The 23,315-nt window shown below is 42.5% G+C and overlaps 1 protein-coding gene across 8 annotated transcripts in view; it reads left to right on the forward strand.

The window, feature by feature from the left end:
- Positions 1–23,315, forward strand: part of HDAC4 (histone deacetylase 4) — a 474,722-nt gene that overhangs the window by 182,885 nt on the left and 268,522 nt on the right. The window contains exon 4 of one of the 8 annotated variants that reach the window (XM_077830172.1): positions 17,204–17,278. The exons of the other annotated variants lie outside the window; for them this stretch is intronic. The gene's annotated coding sequence lies outside the window, so the exon portion shown is untranslated. The remainder of the gene's footprint in view (positions 1–17,203; positions 17,279–23,315) is intronic. 8 annotated transcript variants of the gene reach the window in all.

Consider the following 23,315-nt stretch of genomic DNA (forward strand, 5'->3'; position numbering starts at 1 on the left):
ACTTAACACGTTCTTCATGGCAACTGTGGGCCACATGTTTTAGGACAAACCTCATTTTTATCCTGGCCACAACCCGTCATGTTCACAAAGATCTTCATTATGATGGTACCGTTAATGGATCTTTTCCAAAGTCCTGAGTTGCCAGCATATATCAAGGATAGACAAGAGGTGCTAGGAGCTAGAGCAGCAACTTCTTTGGGACCTTGGACCTTCAGTGATAATTTTGAGTCTCAGCAGACACTGGGAATATGAAGAGTGTTTGGAACTCAACTCTTTACAGATTGTGTGTGTGTGCTGCAAACCTTTCTTTGAATAACTTTATTAGAAAAAGCTAATGAGAGCAACTTCGTTTTCTGTCCAAAATCGTTTTTTGTTTGACCTGTACTGGGAAATTATCATGAAAAACTTTGTGCTGCAGTCCTGTTGTATGTATTCCAGGAAACTGTTACTTTCAGACTATTTGATAGCATATTTATTTTGATTTGGAAATTACAAGTAAGGCGGATCATAAGGGCTCAGGAAGGATTGCACACAGATGGTGCCTATATAATGTGATGAAAAAATATATAAAATGTGAGTCAATCAAAACGATACTTGGACTTTTTAAAACAAAGTACAAATGTAATGTTTCAGAAGGAAGAATATTTGCATCCTATTGCTGTGAGAAATAGAATGGTTTCTGTTAACTCTTTTGACCATGTGGAATAAGCTTAGACAATCAGGAAGCAAGAACCAATACCATACAACTTGTCGTGTCACTATACAGCTTGGAAATATTCTATGTGACCTTTCACTCAAGTTTCTGCAAAAGCGTTGTGCAAAATTTCTGCAATTCCACAGAAGTTCAACAAATTCAGAACCAGCACATTTTAAAACTTTGAACATTTTTGGTCAGCTGTAAAGTAAAAGCATATCTATATCTATACAATACAAGCCACAGTGGTGTGGAATACAGTTCTGTGGGCTTCTATACATGGCAGGCTTAACCTGCAGCTTTTTGATGTCAGGTAGCCCACAGTACGCAAGATGCACTAATAGCATGCACAGAGGATGCCTGTGCCCGCTTTTAAAACACGTTGTGTACATGTGGTGCCACCTTGCTGTGTACTAAGTATGTGGTATTATCTGAATGTATCCAATGGTCCTTTGCTTTGCTGATGAACAGTGTTCACCCTGGTATTTTTCACTGTGCATTGTGGGATGCACAGTGGGAAACAGGCATGTAAAAATTAAAAAAAAAAAAACCATGTTTCCATGGTCTCTACCCCATGCCTTCCTTTCTGGGTGGGCCAGCACCATTTTTGAATGCTGTCAGCCAGCATAGGACCCAGCAAAGCTGTTTCCGCTATGCTGGTAACCGTGAATACCCAGAGGCTGCTTGAGCTGTATTTCATTGCTCAAAGCTGAATGAATTCTGCTTTGGACTCCTCCTGCTGCATCATGGGCCAGGTGATGTGACAGCAGCTTGAAGAGGTTCAGAGTCAGAGAAAGCAGGAAGAAGAAGCAGCGCAGGACATTGAGCAACTGATAATAGATTCATAGATACTAAGGTCAGAAGGGACCATTATGATCATCTAGTCTGATCTCCTGCACAACATAGGCCACAGAATCTCACCCACCCCCTCCTGCGATAAGCCTCTCACCTATGTCTGAGCTATTGAAGTCCTCAAATCGTGGTTTAAAGACTTCAAGGAGCAGAGAATCCTCCAGCAAGTGACCCGTGCCCCATGCTACAGAGGAAGGCGAAAAACCTCCAGGGCCTCTTCCAATCTGCCCTGAGTGGTTACTGGAGCAACCTCATACTGTGAAATGTCATTTCTGGGCTTAGGAAACCAGTGTGGTGTGGCGGGAAAGGATTGTTCTGCAGTGCTTGGATGACCAGCAGTGGTGAGAGAATTTCAGGATGGGGAGAGCAGCCTTTTTCTGAGATGTGCTGAACTAGTTTGGAGCCGCAGTGGTAGCGTACCAACATGTGATGCTCCTTGCCTGTTGAGAAGTGGTTATCATTGCCATCTGGACGCTAATCACCCCTGAATACTACTAGTCTGTAGACAAGCAATTTGACATGGGAAAGTAGACTGAGGGCCATTGTCATGCAGGTGTGTGATGCCATGGAAGAGGTATTGTTGCACAGAGTTATAAAGTTTGGTAGTGCTGAGGAAATGACTGAGTTGCTTTGCATGCATGGGGTTCCCAGACTATATTGGGTGTAGCGATGGGACGCATGTACCAATTACTTGGTACTCCCCTCCCTCCCTGCTCCTCCCATGTTGGGGCTCAGAATTCATAAACGAAAGGGGTATTTTCTCCAGGGTGCTTCCAGGGCTGGGTGAAATCCAGGGCTTACTTATGGACAGAAACACTGGATGGCCTGGAAGGGTCCGCAGTGCTGGGGTCTTTCAGAACTCAGCTCTGTGTACCTCAGTGGAGAAAGGACTCTTTGTCCCCAGGAACACAATGGACATCAATGGTGTGGAGATTGCTCCAGTTTTTCTGGGAGGACCCAGCACCCAGGTTAATGAAGCCATTCATAGGGTGTTTGGATGGAGGGAAGGGACTGTTTAACTACCTCCTCAGTAATTGCAAAATGGTAATGGAGTGTGCATTTGGCCATTTGAAAGGAAGGTGGCACTATTTGTGGAATGGTTTGGAAGCAGCAGGGGGAAAAAGGTGCCAAAAATTATACAAGTATGTTGTATTTTGTCCAGTATTTGTGAGTATAAGGAAAGTTTTGTTGTGCCTTGGAGGTGCTATCTGGGGGCAAGCTGTATAGTAATCCCTCTACATCTCCTTTAGGCTGCCCTGACTCTAGATAACATTACGGTGAGGCGGGTGACTGAGAGGAAGAGAGGCCTTATTCAAAAAGACAAAATGGAAAATCACTGAGACACTGTAAACCTATTCACTAAGATTGTCCACCCCAGAAGTGCTGCAGTTGTGGAAGGGAGTTGCAAGCTATAACAGGGGAACAAACTGTGCAGCTAACCCTAAATGTCTGGATAAAAACTGAGCAATTTCTCAATTTTAGATTCTGCTTTATCTGCCCTTCTCACACAGTGAAATTGCAGAGAAAAAGAGATGGAATTCTGCAAGAATTGTGTGAAGCTCACTGTTCCCAGTCTTTCTCTATTTAAGCTTGTGAAAAGCCATGAGAAGCTTTGGTATCCCTATGGTAAAGCTCTTTGCCTGTAAAAAATGCATGTTACAGGTCATCTATACCTTAGCAGGGAACTGTATTCTTTGTAACTTTGTGGGCATGCAGTATCCACATCTGTCTTCATGTCAACTGAGAACACTAACCAAATTTATTTTCCTGTAATCATTCTCTCAAACTTTTGCATTTAGCATAAATAAATATATTCATTATTGGAATCCGCCACAGAAGGCGGTGGGGTAGAGGTTGCGGCTGCCATTTTGAACTGGTGAACGGACACATTAGTGGGCAGGTAAATAGGTATGTGCTCTCTGTGGCAAGGACTTAAAATGGTTGATAGTTGGGGCTTTAACATGAGCCAGAGGCTGACGGTCTGGCTGCAACATTTTGGGAGGGAGAGGGAAAGATACAGACAGTGTGGGCTGAGGGAGGGCAGGTGAGGACCTTGGAATAGGAAAGACTCCTAGCTCACTCCATCTAAAATGACTGCAGCCATGGGGCACCTGGAACAGAAGATGACATGATGCTGTGACATAATAACAATACATTATTTTTTAAAAATAGATATTTACATGCTGAGGTTCCCTCCATAGGATCTGGCTTCTCAGACCCAGCCTGGGTTGCTTCCTGGGAGTTGGGCTCGGTTATTGTACAGCAGGAATCAGGCTCTGTTGCTGCAGGGCTGGCATCATGGTCCTGCCTGAGTTCTGAAGAGATCCTGACTTCTGTGAAGTTCTCCCTGGCTTGCTTGGGCTCCTCTTCCGATGAGCTTGCTGGCCCTCTTTGGGACAGAGGGGGCATGCAGCAGGCTCCACAGTTTTCCTGGGAGTTGAGTTGTAATGCGGTCATGCAAAATCCTGTTTAGGTCTTCAAAATACTAAAGTTACTTGTCCCCTGCTGGATTTTTTTCCTGTCATCCATGGTTTTAAATGTAGGTCCTCTTGAGCAGTTTACTCTTTATCCAGTGCTATTTGATCTCCTGGTCATGACCCCTCACATCTGCAATGTCCATTCAGGTGGCTAGCCACAAGAGCTTCCTGCACTGATGCTTCTCTGCAGATGGCGATGAGATCCAGGGTCTCAGTACAGCTCCGAGCAGCTGCTTGAGGCATGTTGTAGGGTGTCTGGGGTGATATTGCAGCAGTTCTGATATACTTGAATCCAAGGGCAAAATCTGGGCTCGTACCTGCTTCTAAACTGGGGAGGAGGTATCAGTCAGCTTTACAATAGAGCAAGGGCAGGAATGTAAACACATAGGTCAGTAACAGTTGTCCACAAAGTAGTGTGGGACAGCCATTGGAGGACAGCCCAAGTAGTGAGCAGCAGCATTGCGTATACACGAATAGACCGAACTAACTTGATCTGCAGCAATTAGCTCACTTTGAAAGAGGACTTCAGAGTTCATGATAAATTCAGACTTAGTGCACATAATGATTTTCATCTTGTGTACACAAGCATTTTCAAACCAGGTTCACATGACTTAATTTAGTTTAACTCCACCTCTCAATGTAGACAAGACCTAGAATTGTTCTGTTGCAAGTAATGAAGCCACAAGTGATTTATGCAGATGATCCCAAATGAATGTCAATACAATCCTTATACTTTATTAGCCTATTATATATTACATATAAACCATGTAGTTTTTCAGTAAAACATTTTTTTTATGTTTGAGTGTTCAAAAGCTGTACTGGTGCTACTTTGTGTATCAACTCTTGGGCTAGGTGCTTTGTTCTCAGATCCTGTAAAGAGATGCATGTGGGCAGAGCTCAGGGAATGAACGATGGTCTGCTGAATTAAGTTGCTATCTGTAAAACTCCTGAAGTAGGAAGGTGTATAGCAAATGAGTCAGGGGGACTGCAGGAAGAGCAAGAATAGTCTGGGATTAAGACGACTGAATGTTGTCCAGGGGAAGTGAGTTCTATGTGTGCTGTTCTATGTGTGCTAAAGGATTCCCATGTGATGCTGGGCAAGTCACTTAAACCACAGTATTCACAAGTGGCCACTAGTTGTGTGTTTCTAAAGTTCTGGGTACCCAATTTGAGATGAATCTGGCCTGATCTTCAGAAGTACTGCAGCTGAAGTCAGTGGGAGTTATGGATGTGCAGGACCTTTGGTAGTGGGACTGCATGTTCTACAGAAATAGTTGAGTCACAGATTCATAGATTTGAAGGTCAGAAAGAGACACTGTGATCATGTAGTCCGACCTGCAAAACACAGGCTAGAGGAGCTCACCTTGTAATCTCTGCATCGGGCTCATAACTTCATCTTTTAGAAAGATATCCCCAATTATTACTTAGAGCCTTTCCATTTTCAAAGGGTTTGATTGATTTTGTGATACATACACATGTAATCCTCACAGTCCTTATGTAAAGCATTTAGTATCCGCATCACTGGGCTGGCACTAGAAACCAGATCTCTTAGCTTGTTTCCGAATTATCCGTGAGACCACCATGCTTCCCAGTTTTTTGTCCCTTCTTTAAAGTTCTGTTCCTCTTTGAAAAGTAACTGTAAAAGTACCAACTACCTTGCTCAATAGATCTGCTTCTTTCATGTATTCAGTCAAAGCTGCTGAATTTAGCGACAAAAGTTCGGGATATTTTCTGTTTTTTCACTCCTCTTAGCCCTGCTGAGTCTACACAGCTGAACAACTGTGAATCATAGAATATCAGGGTTGGAAGGGACCTCAGGAGGTCATCTAGCCCAAACCCCTGCTCAAAGCAGGACCAATCCCCAACTAAATCATCCCAGCCAGGGCTTTGTCAAGCCTGACCTTAAAAACCTCAAAGGAAGGAGATTCCACCACCTCCCTAGGTAACGCATTCCAGTACTTCACCACCCTCCTTGTGAAAAAGTTTTACCTACTATCCAACTTAAACCTCCCCCACTGCAACTTGAGACCATTACTCCTCATTCTGTCAACTGCTACCACTAAGAACAGTCTAGATCCATCCTCTTTGGACCCCCCTTTCAGGTAGTTGAAAGCAACTATCAAATCCCCCTTCATTCTTCTCTTCCGCAGACTAAACAATCCGAGTTCCCTCAGCCTCTCCTCATAAGTCATGTGTTCCAGTCCCCTAATCATTTTTGTTGCCCTCTGCTGGATGCTTTCCAGTTTTTCTACATCCTTCTTGTAGTGTGGGGCCAAAAACTGGACACAGTACTCCAAATGAGGCCTCACCAATGATGAATAGAGGGGAACGATCACGTCCCTCAATCTGCTGGCAATGCCCCCTAGTTATACAACCCAAAATGCTATTAGCCTTCTTGGCAACAAGGGCACTCATATCGAGCCTCTCGTCCACTGTAACCCCTCGGTCCTTTTCTGCAGAATTGCTGCCTAGCCATTCGGTCCCTAGTCTGTAGCGGTGCATGGGATTCTTCCGTCCTAAGTGCGGGACTCTGCACATATCCTTGTTGAACCTCATCAGATTTCTTTTGGTCCAATCCTCTAATTTGTCTCTGTCGCTCTGTATCCTATCCCTACCCTCCAGCATATCTACCACTCCTTCCAGTTTAGTGTCATTGGAACAGTGAAATGGAATCTATTCCATATTGTACATTATCATTAACTTGATTTTCTAAGCTCTAATCAGTTTCGTCTGTGCAAACCCATTTTAATAATTGTGATGCTTTTCCCACACTCCCATAGGGAAAGTCAGAAAAACAACTGAACCTTTATGTTTGAAATTTGGTATGCTTATAGGCAAATGGATTGTACAGGTGTAACTGAGGGCTTGATTTGGCCTTCAGAATCTTTACTATTAGTGAGGAGTGAGATGGAAAGAATCTAGCTTGCCTTCCAGAGCCCAGGATGAATTTGCAGGGCTGGCATTTAGGGAAAAAGACTTGGAACTCCATGATGCTGTGTTTTTCCCTTTTCAGAACAGAAGTGCTCTTTTAAATGGGGGCAATAATAATATTTTGTATTTATGTAGCACTCTTTCATTTGTGTATTTCAATGTACCTTACAAAAATGGAGAAACGCTTATACCCGATTCACAGACTGAATAGATAAGTTGGAGTTGCAGCCATAGGCCCTACTGAATAAAACATAAGTCTAGCAGACCAGCAAACTGAATTCTATTCCTGCATCACTCGCTCTCTGGTGTTCAAAGCTTGCTTTTTCTTTGCCTTTGCGCTTGTAAAATGGGAGCGATATTACTGGCTGGGGTGACTTGGCGTCTCCCTCAATAGGTTTTGTGGAAGGTAAAGTGGTAAGGCGAGTTAGGCAGAGCGGGGGCAGCAGGGAAATAGAACTCCTCATTATTAATATGCCTTTTACCAAATGCTGGAGTTTCTGAAACATTTGTGAAGCTGTCTTGTCTGTGTCAGCACAATGCAGATGACTAGGCATTTCACTTAACAGTTAACCTAGCAGCATTGTCATGCTCACAATTCTGAGGGATGGCAGCATACAGGTACTGTAGCTTAAGGTTTACTTTTCACTGCAGATGGAATGGACTGTATTGGAGTAGAGACTTTCAAATGTATTACCAAATATCCAATCTAAACCCAAAGTCTTTGAGATACCTTGAGGAAACCTGAGGTAATGTACCTGAACTATTTTGTTCTCCTTTTAAAGGCAACATGATTAAAAAAGAAAAGCCCAGTAGGTGTGAAAAAGTAAAGCCTCCCCTTTACATTAATTGAGTTATGATGTGTATCTCTATTGTCTGGAGCAGCATGAGACACACAGTCCAGCACCAGCACTGAAGGTTCTCTTTATGAACGGGGAGCTCTTTGCTCCTAAATATCCTGAAATTTGATGTAATATTCTATGCAAAAATAAAAAGCTGCTTCAGGAATCACTCTGCGACTTGTGCAGATATGCTGAACATTTTGTGGCTTTTTTTCAAAACAGAGATTATTACTATATTCTTAGTTGAAAGGTATCATTATAAAAATTGAACAGAAGTCACCACACTGTTTGCTCAGTGGTAACCACAGCACATTCCCGAATGGGTAAGGAAGGTGTGGAGCTCAACACGGAATGCAAGGCCCCTGGTCACTGAAATTTAAACAGATTGTGGAGGTAAGATTTCCACTCCATTTGAAGTGTGGGGGGCTTAACCTCACTACTTAGTATCTGGATTCTAAAACCAGTTACAACATTCTGCAGAGAGTTGCTCACCATAGCCCTCCCCTGCTTCAGTAGTGTGTAAAATCTGAAAGCAGCCAGGCTCTGCTGGCAGTATGGATAGAGAACATGGTGTGCTGCAAATTGCAAATGGAACAATTTCTAGACAATTAAAAAAAAAAAAAGAAATTATAAACCACATGTTCACTATGAAAACATTGTTGCTTATTATGTATGTATCCCTGTAGCGGGAATGTGCTATGTCTTGAATTTGAAATAGGTTAAACCCCCTTCGGTGGACTGCTATGGGAAACCTAGCCCTTAGGAACTGCCAAATGTGGAGATAGAAGCCGACAGCTGTGGCCTGTAAGGTTGCTGGGAGGTGGAGGCAACATCTTTGTACCCTAACTTGTGACACAAGGAGGAGGAGAAGTGACTTCCAGAAGTGAGTGGGGTGTGTGTGTGTGAGAGGGAAATGTATCTGAGAAGGAAGAATAAGTGCTCTCACCTTCTCCTAGTCCCTGAGGCTCTCGAATCAGGCCCAGACAGAGAAATTCAGGAGTTAATGCTCTTGCTTATACAGGGCAATATTCTAGACCAGAGATGGGCAAACTATGGCCTGCAGACCAGATCCGGCCTGCGGGACCATCCTGCCCGGCCCCTGAGCTCCCGGCTGGGGAGGCTAGCCCTGGCCACTCCCCCACTGTCTCCCTTGCCGCGCGGGCAGCTCTCTGGGCGGTGGGGCTGTGCCCTCCTGCAGGGCAGAGCAGCAGGGTGTCTAGCTCTGGCTGGGCAGCGTGGCTGCCAGACATGCTGCTTTGAGCAGCATGGTAAGGGGGCTGGGGGGTGGCATAAGGGGCAGGGGGTCCCGGGGGGCAGTCAGGGGACAGGGAGCAGGGGGCGGTTGGATGGAGCAGAGGTTCTGGGGGGGGTCAGGGGAGGAATGGGGGTGGGGGTTAGATAGGGGATGGGGTCCCAGGGTTGGTCAGGGGACAAGGAGCAGGGAGGGTTGGATGGGTCAGGAGTTCTGAGGGGGGCGGGAAGTGGGAGGGGGTGGATAAGGGGTGGGGGCCAGGCTGTTTGGGGAGGCACAGCCTTCCCTATCCAGCCCTCCATACAGTTTCGCACCCTGATGTGGCCCTCGGGCCAAAAAGTTTGCCCACCTCTGTTCTAGACTGTTAATACAAAGGGAAACTTTACTATATTCTCACTTTGACTTGGCTACATGATTGTTTTGTATCTTCTCTGGGTGAGGTTGCAGAAAACGGGGACTAGAACTCTGCTTATTTTGGGACCTGAATTAAAAGGGTGGTGACCATAAACCCCAGTACTGGAGGGCAGGCGAGTTGCAATCTTCCGATAAATGTAGAGTGTTGTGCTGTGGTAACATAGGGCCAAATAGTGCAATTTCAATGCAACGATGAATGAAAAACAAACCGTTCTAAGCATGGTCTCCTGGCACAGAGCTGTTCTAAAGGCAGTGGATCAAGCTAGTGAAGGATTTTCCTGTGTATCTGAATCCTCACAAAATGAGTCATCGCCACTATAGCTCCACCACTTCATTAGTTCTCGTTCACCTAGGTATAACTTTATCTAAACTAAGAGTGACTCAGTCTTGCTACTGATAATTAGGAGAAGGCTTAGAATCTATAATTTCTAATCAGTGTGTATTCACCTGGACCAGGAGAGGAGACCTCCAGTAGTGTGAAAGGAGCTTAGTTTCCATGAGTATTCAGTCTTTGGGAAATAGGAAAGTAACTGAAATACTTCCTTGATGTATTGTATTTTATAATAGACAACAGGGTGGATTTGATTTAAATCACTAGTCAGGAAGATTCAATTTAATCATGGATTTCTACATAAAAGTGCATTCTGGTTGGTTGTTATAACCGTAATACATTTTCTTCAGAACTCAGAGATAGATGTAGGCTTCATTTTTAGAAGGTACACACTGTACATTTTTTAAGGAATTTATTTTGAAAACTTTTCAGATTAGTTTTACAGCTATATCAGAAAATGAATGGTTATTTCATTTACCAAGGGTAATTGAAGCAGATATTTATGAAGTCATTGGGAGGTGAACTATCTCCAGTTCAACAGGTTAATCATTAATATTTGGAGGGTTTTCTTGCCATGCTGTATTAGGAGGAGAACATCACCAGACAGACATTTAAATTGTTTTATTTAACTAAAGCAACGTTATGTATTCTGGATTTTTTTCTTCAACAGCAAACATATAATATTTTAACAAAACAAGCATATGAATTTTTGAATGTAGTTAAACGCTCAAGTTTTTTTAAAATCAGGTTTTTTTTAACTAAAATACTTTATTTAAATTTTTGGTTTTGGTTTTTTAAATATTTCATTTGTTTTGTTTTTTTTTCAGAGCAGCTGCTGCAAAGTGGTTGTTATGGAACTATTTTGCAATTTCAACAACATTAGCCTTTATTTCTGGAACACTGAAGTCTTTGGCTAGGAGGTGCATCAAATAAGCACTGCAACCTTTATGTTATTAGCTTGGGACTCTCTTCAAGATAAGAACAAATTATTTAAGATACATTTGCAGCATTGTCTGTGACCAAGCTGCATACTAGACATTTTTTTTCACAGGTTGTTATAGCTTTTACTGCTACTTGTAGGTATGCTGCTGTGTGTGCATTTCCTGATGTATTAATTGTTTCTGTAAAGAAGACATTCCCTTCTTCTGTTGTCACACAAGCACATACAACAGGATCATTGTGGACATTGCTCCACCCGTCAAGACTCAGGTTAACAATTTTACCCTCTAAACCTTTTGCGCATTGCTCAATTTCTCTTTCATACACTTTATCCAGCAATTTGCCTGCGACATCTGCTCGGGGGGGTGGGGGGTGGGGGGGCTGTATCCTGGTCTTAATGACTGAACCATGTTAATAAAGTGTGGGTTCTCAGTCATACAGAAAGGAGAGTTTGTTGCATAAACAAACGGGGCTATATTTTCATCAGTTACCTCTTTTTGTAATTTGCTGGTTCTTATCACAAACTTATCTATGGTTGTTTCTTGATGATGGAGATTTTTTCTTTTTGCTGATATACTGTGGCTATGTGACATATATTTGACTAAAACGCTATCATTGGCAGATAAGTCTGAAAAGATAGAAAATGATCGTTTTTCCCTCAAAAAGCATTTTATCAAAAAAATCCAAATGAAATTAAAAAAATCCATTTGATTTAAAAAAAAAAAATTTATCCACCTTGATGGACCAACCTACCCTCAATTCTCAACTACTGAGGGACAATCTTATGTTTTGTTTTCCACAGCTAGCTCTCTGTACAACTTTTCATGAGTGATATACCCGAATGCTTGGATGCTAATATCTAACTGTATTTTTAAATGTATTCACCTAAATTTGGGTTATTGCTGATTATGCACTCTATGTATCTTATGACTTTTAAAACAAACTTTGTATTTGTGGATAATCTAAGCACCATACCCAGATGTACAGGCACACTCTTCTTAACCTGTGTACTATAATTTTTTTTTCATATTAGCTTTAATAAAATATTTTGATGAATTTTGGAGAATGATAGTCTTGGCTTAGTTCATCTGTTTACCTTTTTATTGCACTCATTTTTATGAATATCAACAATGTTGTGAACCAAATAAAATAATTACAATTAAGGAATAAAGGCACCTGAAACCAAACTACTTCAAGTAATGTCCCATTGTGGGTGCTCCACTTCCTAGGCGCACATGCATCCTGTGCATCTCTGAGGAGAGATTTCTTTTGGTAGTAGTGCCTGTGTGGCTCGCTCATGGACTCCTGATCTTCTGCTGCTCTGTACTGAGGTTATATAGAGTTGCATGGGTGATCCACTCCCAGTTCCTTCTCAGTCACCTGTGGCCTGAGATGGAGTATCTTGCATGCCCACTTCTAGGAATACCTTGCTTCAGTTTTAGCCTTAAACTTAGGTCTAGTTTTAGTTTAGCTAGTTTAGTTTTACTTTTAGAATTCTTCAGTTTATTAAACAGACCTTTCTTCCCTTACCCGTTCTTTTTTGCGGGGCTTTCTCCCCAAGAGTCTTTTTCTCAGGGTATGCTTGGATCCCTGGGATTCAAAGCTGCCTCGCTTGCCAGGAATCTATCACAGGCAGCGATGGGCGATACTGTTGCATTCACTGTTTGGGAGATGCGCACATGCCATCTAAATGCAAGATCTATTTGGAATTCAAGAACAGAGCCAGAAAAAATAGGGAGGTTAAGCTTATGCTACTTATGTTGCAGAGCTTCCTTGAACCTGCCTTGGATCCAGAACCAGATATCCCCCTACACAATGGCCTCCGAGTGAACATGCGGTCCCGTCGACTTCCATACCCTGCTCACCCACAAGATCTTTGTGGGACAAGAACTTGGAGGAGACCAGCAGGGTTTCTAAGAAGAAGAGTACCTGATGTCCTCAGAGAGAATCTGCTTCCAAAATGCCCCTCTCTCCTCAGAGACTGTTTTGGAGACCTGATGTCCCAGAAAGGGTACCACTGAAACTCCAGGTTTCTCTGCTACTGGGATCTCATCATTCAAGACTTAAAAGTATTCTAAGACTCATGGTACCAAGCATGCCTCCGTACCAAAGCTAGCCATGGTACCTACTGTGCATGATCACACTGGCAGGTAGTCAGTACTACCTGCAGGTCTTCTGCCAGAGTTACCTCTGGTATCTATGCAGGCATCACAGACTGCTAGATCGATGCCATCAAAGCAAGCAGTATTCTACTGCTGTCCACTGAGGAGCCTCGTGTGGTTTCAGCACAGATCCACCTGTTACCACAGGAGTTTTGATTCTCTAGAGACTTGTTTGTCTGAAATAAGATGGAGTCTCTTGTTAATGGATACCGAAAGACTGTCTCTATAAGAATCTGCTAGGTCACCATGACTATAACTTTCCTTGGTATCTCCTAGATCCCTAATACTGTCAAGAGGAGCTGGAAGAGGAAGTTGTCATGTTCCCTAGTGTGATTTGGTGTTCTCTAGCAGCTGGCTATGTCCCTTTTTCTGGAAGGCAGAATTCCAGCTCAGCCTAGAAAAGTCCACTTTCACTCCAATTCAGCAGATAGTTTTTATATAGGGGTTTCTCTAGATCACAATGTGCCAACCATGATTCAGATAGGCCTGTAGTCAGAAGTTGGCTTCAACTTCTAGGCCACATAACAGCCTGAATTTTGGCACACTGCATGCCAGGTTGCATCTTCACTGCTTCCTAGGCTAGCTAAGAATGGTCTACATTCCAAACGTTTTTTACAAATTTGTGTCCATTCCTCGCTGAGTTTTTGAATGTGCTCAGTTGGTAGAAGGACCCATCCAAAGTCTGTGTGGGAATTCCCTTTACTCAACCTCACCCTATTGTCACTATAACTTCAGATGCATCCCTCGTAGGATGAGGAGTCCATCTCAGTACACAGACTATTTAAGGCAAATGATCTGCCTAGGAGTTTCTTCTCCATATCATCCTCCTGGAACTCAGGACGGTAAGGTGTGCCTGTTTTCACTTCCTTCCTGTAATCAGGAGTCAGTCAACATCATGACAGGCAGTATGTTCTGCATAAATCTGTGAGGAGGGGTGAGGTCTCCTTTTTTGTGTGGAAGGAATAAAGCTTTGGAATTGGTGCATAGCCAATCACGTTTTCATTTCAGCATCTTATCTTCCAGAAATTCGAAACACAGTGGCTGACTATATGAGCAGGTACTTCTACCAAGAATGAGTGGGGACTAGATATTTTCATCCTCCAGTGAAGTTTCCTAACCTGGGTTTTCCAGAAATGCACCTTTTTACCACCACTGTCAACAGGAAGTGCAAAATATCCTGCCTCAGAGGAGGTCTGAGCAATCGGGTCTGAGCAAACCTTCCTTGTGCCTTGGACAAGAGGCCTTATCTACCCATATACCAAAAAGCTGTTGATTCTAAAAATGTTTTAATAAAAATAATAATAATAATAAAAAAAAGGTAAGGCAAGACAGAGACAGTCATTCTAGTTGCTCCAACTTGTACAAGACAAGTTTGGTTTCCTCACCAGATTCACCTTGCTTTCTGCCTGGTGTTGCAACTTCTGACTGTTCCATCTTGCTATCTCAGACTCAGGTTAGGTTATCCATCCCAAGCTGAACATTCCATAGCTCAGGGCTTGGCTCCTTGATGGTTCTGAGGTTTCCTGCTCAAGAGAGGTATGGCAGGTTTTATTAAACACTAGAAGAGTCAAATAGAAATACTTACCTACAGAAGTGTGTTAGGGGGGCTTATTCCTTCATCCACTTACTTCCCTGGTCCTTCTCGCATGAACAGAGAGCAACAATACCCGAAGTCCAAAGGTGCAAACAATTCGATGTTTATTGGGGTGAACTTCCAGCAAGCATGATTCCAGTTTCCTTCCTTAGTATCCTCCTTCCCAGCTCTGACACCACAGAGCCTTACACCTGTGTCCCTATTCCCATTCCTACCCTTAGGCAAACATGATTCCAACTTCCTTACTCCCATTCCCTGTTCCCATTTCCCCCTTTAGCAAAACATGATTCCAATTTTCTTACCCCCATTCCCTGTTCCCATCACACACACCCACATGCCCACCCCCACCCACACCCAGTCACTTCCTCATTGACTACAGATTATATAGTAAAACTTGAGTTCTGCTTAGCTATACCTTAACCAATCATTTTCCTGAAATTTAACTAACCAATCCTAACATATTGTAACATGATTATGTAACCAATTATATCCCACCACCTTGATTAGTTTACACCCAGCAAAATTAATTATGCAGCAGACAGGAACAATCACAGAACCAGACAGAGATTATACAGACAAACAATAGCAAAGTGGGAACTACAATGACAAGACAACACAGAAGTGAGGATTTCACATCCCAGCTATTGATAAGTGAGTTCTTGCCAGACAGGATGCTATCAAACTAAGTTTCCTTTTACATTTTCTAGGCACTTCCCTTTCTCTGGAGGTGATAGGAATACAATCCTGTCCTGATAGTGCCTAACAGCCCAATAGCACCTTATTTCAATGTGACTAGTTTGGAATGTGAGGATGTGACCGATCGCTTCCTAGCTTATGGCTGCCTCTGCTGCTTAGCCAAAGGCCTTAGCCTAAGAACAGGGCCTCAATCTGTCACAGTAAGAGAAGGCCCTTACACCGGCAGACAGTGATTTCTTTCTTTTATACCTCTAGAACTAGCCAAGCGATAAGAATACACCTAAATTCTTAGAGTATAGGCCTTTACAGACAGGCCTGAATATCTATATCCTAACAAAGTGGAAGAAATTTTACCATTGGTATATCCAGCAACAGTTCTCACTTGTCCATTCCTTCCTCTCAGCTCATCTAGATTAACTGTGGGATTTTAAAACGTCAGGACTTTCTCTGAATTCCATCAAAGTCTGTTAATGGTATTACAGTCTTCCACTTCCCTATAAAGGGATTTTCAGTGTTTGCCCATCCCATATAACTTTCAGGTTCATCCAGGGATTAATTAACCTTTTCCAACAAGTTAGAGAATCCACCCCAGGATAAGATTTGTATTTGATCATCAACTGTTTGATGAAACCTCCCTTTGAGCCACTAGCCAGCTGCTCTTTTTCTATACTTGTCTGCAAAGATGGCCATTTTGGTGGCTCTAAGCTCAGCCTAAAGAATTGGAGAACTAGGGGCACTAATGGCAGCTCACCCCTTCTGTTTCCTTCAAGAAAAGTGTCTCTTTGGCCACATTCTAGGTTTTCATCTAAGGTGGTCTCCGGACCAGTCATCTCCTTCCAGATTTTTTCCTAAAGCCACATCAAAGCAAGAAGGAAGCCACCCCTGTCCCCTGGACCCGGCACCCCGAAACCCCTCCCGTGCCCTGCCCCAGGGCCCCTAGCATACCCATACTCCCTCCCACAGCCCAGACCCCAACCCTGCACCCCCTCCTGCACTCCGAACCCCTCATGGCTGTTCCTCCACCTAGGAGCAGCAGGGACATGTCTCTGCTTGCGAGGAACCACGCAAAGCCAGGTAGGGAGCCTGCCAGCCCTGCACCAACCAGACTACAAACTGGACGTTCTGTGAAGATTGCAAATGCTGGTTTATAGAGCTTTCCGGTTGGAGTAGGGCCGGATAACAGAGCTTTTACTGTAGTATTGAAGAACTCTGCTGTAATAAGCAATTTTAAACAGTGTTGCATGTTCTAGTTGAAAAATGAACATTTTCCTTTTTCTAAACAAGGGACTGCCTGCCTCTAGATATGACCACATAATCTGTTTAGTTTCTTATTCCTCACTGTTTTTGCCTGGGATAGAAATGGCAAAGGATGTTTGTGTTCCAAGGATTTCTGCACAGAAGTGAGGTGGGTCATATCTAGTAGACTTTCAGTTTAAAGATACAGGATCATGACTCATACCGTAACTAAAAGAGTGTTTTGGGATTAATATAGTAAACATTCAGTTATAGAGTATACCACAAATTTGTACCATGTCAGAAATGCGTGTCTGAATGGAGTAACTTTTTTTTGAAAAAATGGGGAGTCCGGTGGCACCTTAAAGACTAAGAGTTATTTGGGCATAAGCTTTTGTGGGTAAAAAAAACTACTTCAGATGCATGGAGTGAACGCTGCAGATAAAAGCATAAATATACTGGCACATGAAGAGAAGGGAGTTACCTTACAAGTGGAGAACCAGTGATAAGGTAACTCACTTCTCTTCCTGTGCCAGTATATTTATGCTTTTATCTGTAATTTTCACTCCGTGCATCTGAAGAAGTGTTTTTTAACTCACGAAAGCTTATGCCCAAATAAATCTGTTAGTCTTTAAGGTGCCACCAGACTCCTTGTTGTTTTTGTGGATACAGACTAACATGGCTACCCCTCTGATACTTAACTTTTTCTGAGTTTTTATTTCTAATAAAGTTGAATAGAAAACTTTTACATTTGCCTTCAAGAAAAGTGTCTCTTTGGCCACATTCTAGGTTTTCATCTAAGGTGTTCTCTGGACCAGGTCATCTCCTTCCAGATATTTTCCTAAAGCCACAAGCACCACACAGGTTAGCTACTTTACTCTCTTAGCAGCATCTGGATAAGGATAAAAGAGTGGTATGTAGCTCAAGACTGATGTGTTGACATATCTTTGGCGGGAAGCTAGTGTGCTGCTTGTTCAGAGTATACCTTGCCATAATTACTGCTATTATTGTTTCATGAGACTAAAAATTCATAATACTTGCTAATTACAGTATTAAAATCAAGACTGAAAAGGAACTAAAATCAAGTTGTTTTGCCCTTATGAGGGTGAAGAATGGGGAGTTGCATTGAATAACAGGGAAAATAAAATGTTTAACTGGTTTAAAAGACTAAACCAACATATCACTTACTATATCCCCAAACCAAACTTTGTTTAAAAAAAAGTTAAGGTTACTATTTAGGCTGTAAATGCCTCAATGCAAGGATTGTGTCACTATGTATATGTGCATTTTAAGTCTTAGGGAATTTATTCTGTACTCCATAGTGCTCTATATTTGAGGTGGATACTCTGTATTCTTTATACATAACTGAGGTTGGCTACCTGCTTTAAGTGCAAAACTCAACTCAGCCTTAACTATGGAGTTGTGACAAGCACCTTAATATGTCAGGTGTGTTTGGTTTGGCCTTCTGCTAACTTCCCATCTTTTGCTGGTTTTCTCCATTTCTCTGTCACTCCTGTAGCGGTTTTCCTTTCTGCCATCTTTTTCCTCTCTTCTAGGATCTCTGCAGGTAGTGGTGGTGGCCTTGGGCCATTTATTGCTCTTTGAAAGAGCGAAAAGCTGTAGGTCAGCAACTGTCTGAGCAGTCTCCAACTTGTGCTGCTCCCACAGAAGGTAGCTCAACCACAAGATTTTGAGGAGAATTCAGATGGGTAGGTCAGTTGTTAAAAGGGAGCTGCTAACTTCTGTCGCCTGCAGTTTGCATCAGCTATAGCTTCTGGTGCTCTCCTAACCTCTTTCCTTGTGTTACTTGAGAACAAAAGAGCCAGACCTTGAAGGTCAGTTTCCCTTTTTTTGTCACCATCAGTGCTGAGGACTACGTGATACTGGTGATCACATGCATCTGACATTGTAATGTTGCAACCTCTGCAGCTCAGGAAATAGTTCTGTGCCCGCCTAGGGGACAGCTCCCTTTCCCAGCCATCTCACTCCTCCTTTCCTTCCACTCCAGTGTGAGAAGCACTAGTCAAAGTCTGAGTGGGTGAATGGATACCACAATGTCCTCTTAGAACATTTTTCAGCATTTTTTTGCTTTTTAAAATAACACGTGCCCTTCAGAAAAGCAGAATTACTGTGGCTCTGGAGAGATATGGGGCATGTTTACCCTGCAGCTGGGAGATAACCTCCAAGCCCGGGTTAACAGACTCACGCTATTGGGGATTGAGCTAGCACATTAAAAATAGCACTGTGGATGTCACAGGTTGGGTTCTCAAGCCCACCCAGCTCCCTAGGCTTGAGATCCCGAACTGCACTGTCCACATGCCTATTTTTAGTGCTAGCACAAGTTAGTCAGCCTGGGTTGGAGCCCAACTGCATTGTAGACATACCCATGCCAGCTGCAGCTTGCTCATTGCTGGTGTGTTTACAAATTTAAATGACACCTTTACTATAAGAGCATTTAAAAAATAATTTCAGTTCTGACTTTTGTGAAGGATTTTCCCCAAAATTAACTCTTTAAGTGTGTGGGTGAAGGAGACACCACATGAAAGGGTAGAGTACTGAAACCTCACTGTTCACTCACTCCATTATGTATAGATGATACCAGGCAGCCTCAGAACAACAAGTAAATATTGCATATGCGTTATGCACTGTATTGCCTAAGCACAACATGGAAAACTGAGAAATTTCAACTCTAGGTTTGAGTTTCAGGGCAACCCATGATCTCTTAAAGGAACTGTTTCTCTAAATTAAATTTAACTGCAGTCATCACAACTCTATTTCGGGTAGTTAAGCCATCTGTGTGTGTGATTTAAACATTAATTGATGTGTTATTTTTCCTCTCTAAAATTGTTTCCAATTTGTTCTATACCCTAAAGACAAAAAAAGTGATCATTTTTAATATGCTCCTTCTACGTTCATGGAACCTTAATGTTCTTTTTGTGCTGGAGGGTAAATTCCATTGACTGATACTGAGGTCCTGTTGAAAATGATATTCCTTTCCTGCAGGGCACTGTATATTTGTTTTGAACAGGCTTGCTGCAGTGCTGAGTCAAGAATAAAAACTGAGAATGCAGTTACTTGTCAACGTGGCTTTTAAGCAACACTAAAATATACAGTATTTCCTGAAAATTATAAATAGATTCATGCATTATTCTCTGAAATTGTGAAAAAAAATATATATATTAGGAAATAGCACAGTTCAAACTGCATAATAATGCATAAATTAGAAAAGTCTTAATTCTTATTAGTGGACAGTTCTGCTTACCTTTATAGAATTTAGACAATTAATACTCAGATCACTATCAAATGAGTGAGCTATGAAAACCATACATGCTGGCCAGTGCAGAGTGCTTACAGAATGGCTATTCTATAATTTAACCATAATTGTCATTTTATTATAGGGAAAAAATGAAATCAAAATGTTTTTTGAATGAAACTTGGGGAGGTGGAGGAAAAGCCAGAAACACAAGAATTATGTACATTCCAAAGCTATCCAGTACAATGTTGGAAAACTCTGTTAAAGCAACTCAAGAAATATTTCTAGTATTTTTAAGACATTAAAACATTTGTAAGTCTTAAATTGGTGTGCAGATTGAGGATCTATTTCTTCTCCAGCCTTGAAGCTAGGATTTCACATAGGATAAGAAAAAATGGGTGGCTACTTACCTGAGGTTTAGGTGCAGCCTACATTGTTATACAAAACCAGGAGAAGTTATTTTGCACCTCAGAACATTTGCCTGCTGTTCGTTGGTATTTGGTATGTAAAGTACAGCAGTTTCCATTTTACAAAGAAATGCAAAAAAATGTTTAGGAGAAAAACCAGCATAACTGTATGCTGAAGGTGTGGAATTTCATATTCAGCAGATAGTTAACTGCAGCATTCATGGGTGATAGACAGAAATGGGTACTGAGGGCATCTTATGACGCTCTGTACCTTAAAGTAGCACCCTGGAACCCCCATATTCACCATTGTCCTATAATGATATGTTTTGTACAAATTATGCTTTGTGAGGTATCATTTTGAAAGTCTGTATCTGTTGAACATTAGTATCCTGTTTGATTGTATGTGCTAACATTATATATGAACTTATGAAGCATTGCTATTTGTTACTGAACTATGTTGGTAAGATGCCCACAGCCAACCTTTCAGTTGCAACAAAGGGCTAGCCAGACACGCTGATGACCCATTAAAGGGAATCCACTCTCCCAAGGGCCATACCAGAGACTTCTCAGAGCACATATGTAATAGAGACCCCTTGACCAATGGGGACTGCCTGATCCCCATATCACAGCAAAGATCTTTCCAGCAAGCTGGAAGAAAACATAAGAGGGGAAGAGACATAATCACTTTGCCTTCCTCCCCCTCATCCCCCAAATCAACATCTGCAAGGCAAAAGACCTTGAACTGGGGAAGCATGGTGCCAGGCTGGAAAAGGGAGTCCAGTCTGTATATTGAGGATCTGTAACCTGCTTGTACCATATGTCAGGGTGAGACACTGCTTGATTCAAATCCTGTTTAGTTTGTAGTGTGACGTTGCACCCCATAAAGGCTTTATGGAAATATGCTTATGAATGTATATATGACATAACTGGAATATGTGTTATGCTACATCTGCCATGTACCATATCTCTGTAAAGGTTATGATCTACTGAATATATTCATCCTATTTGTATTCATGTGTCATTTTTGTACTCAAAGTTATGAATATTGGCTGTGTACTTGCTTGATTTTAAGTAACCTTAGCAAAGCATTTGGTCAGCTTCTTGAGAAAGGAATGTGCAAATTAAGTGTCCAATCAAGAAACTCTTAATGGACAATGGATCTTGGAAGGCTCCAATCCACATAAGAAGTCTGCTTGAGAATGTTCAAGCTAGCATGTGAACCAGGCTGCTACCTGTAAGTTCTGAGTCATGCATGGACATCTGACTTGCCCTTGTGACTCCAAAACTCCATCTTGTAGCTGGAATTCTACATGGGGGAGGGAGGAGTATCCACCCACAAGAGAAAGCCCCTGCATTTTGTCTTCAGCTGGCTCAAGAGAGAGCCTCTCCACCCTGAAGGATACCTGAAAGAAACTGGAACAAAGTACAGTAACCACAGGGGGTGTGAGTGATTGCTGGACCCAGACTAGAAGGAGACTAGTCTGTAAAAGGAAGCTTACTGGAACACCTCTGAGGGTCAGGTTTTATCTGTATTCAGTTTTCTTACTGTATTAGGCATAGACTTGCATGTTCTATTTTATTTTGCTTGGTAATTCACTTTGCTCTGTCGGTTACTACTTGGAACCACTTAAATCCTACTTTCTGTATTTAATAAAATCACTTTTTACTTATTATGTAACCCAGAGTATGCATTAATACCGGCGGGGGGACAGCCATGCATATCTCTCTATCAGTGTTATAAACGGCGAACAATTGATAAGTTTACCCTGTATAAGCTTTATACAGGGTAAAATGGATTTATTTGGGGTTTGGACCCCATTGGGATTTGGGCATCTGAGTGTTAAAGACAGGAACACTTCTTAAGCTGCTTTCAGTTAAGCTTGCAGTTTGTGTGACATGGTTCAGACCTGGGTATGTGTTTGTGGCCGGCAAGCATATCTGGCACAACCTGGCAGGATTGTGGAGTCCCAAGCTGGCAGGGAAGGCAGGGGCAGATGTAGTCTTGGCACATCAGTTGGCAGCCCCCAAGGGGGTTTCTGTGATCCAACCCGTCACATGTAGAACTTAAACTTCAAATTTATTTGTTTCTTAAATAACCAACTCTGATTTCTCTGCTCGCTACTTATAATCACTGAAAATCTATCTTTCTGTAGTTAATAAACCAGATTTATATTTTATATAAAACAGTGTTTTGGTTGAAGTGCTTGGGAAATCTCAGCTCAGTTTACAAATATGTAATTCATTCCACACTGAGAGAGTGGCAAACTACTTAATGAACTTAGAATCATAGAATAACAGAATTGGAAGGGACCTCTGGAGGCCATCTAGTCCAACCCCCTGCCCAGAGCAGGACCAATCCCCAACTAAATCATCCCAGCCAGGGCTTTGTCAAGCCTGACCTTAAAAACTTCTAAGGAAGGGGATTCCACCACCTCCCTAGGTAACGCATTCCAGTGTTTCACCACCCTCCTAGTGAAAAAGTTTTTCCTAATATCCAACCTAAACCTTCCCCACTGCAACTTGAGACAATTACTCCTTGCCCTGTCATCTGCTATCACTGAGAATAGTCTAGATCCATCCTCTTTGGATCCACCTTTCAGGTAGTTAAAAGCAGCTATCAGATCCCCCCTCATTCTTCTCTTCCGTAGACTACACAATCCCAGTTCCCTCTACCTCTCCTCATAAGTCATGTGTTCCAGTCCCCTAATCATTTTTGTTGCCCTTCGCTGGACTCTCTCCAGTTTCTCCACATCCTTCTTGTAGTGTGGGGCCCAAAACTGGACACAGTACTCCAGGTGAGGCCTCACCAATGTCGAAAAGAGGCGAACGATCACGTCCCTCAATCTGCTGGTAATGCCCCTACTTATACACCCCAAAATGCTGTTGGCTTTCTTGGCAGCAAGGGCACGCTTTTGACTCAAAACTTACACTGGCCAGGCTTCTGACTAGTGCAAGACGGTACAGTTCTGGGATGCAAGTCTGGGTAGCTGGGGGGATTCGACTGGAGCCTCCCTATTGATACTTCATTGGGAGATCATTCATATAACACAGTTGGGTGTGTCCCTGCCTATGGATGACTGTGTAAGTGCAGTATCTCCCAGGGTGAGTGGCAGCCCTGGTTGGTGGGTTTGAAGGGTTCAGTGGTCCCACAGTTCAGGTTGCATCCCAGGGTCCCTGTCACACATCTCCATCTACACCATAGATAAAATCTAAAGTCATTCATACACCTATTACATATTAA

The sequence above is a fragment of the Eretmochelys imbricata genome, chromosome 11 (genome assembly GCF_965152235.1).
Source record: "Eretmochelys imbricata isolate rEreImb1 chromosome 11, rEreImb1.hap1, whole genome shotgun sequence".
Classification (NCBI taxonomy): domain Eukaryota; kingdom Metazoa; phylum Chordata; order Testudines; family Cheloniidae; genus Eretmochelys; species Eretmochelys imbricata.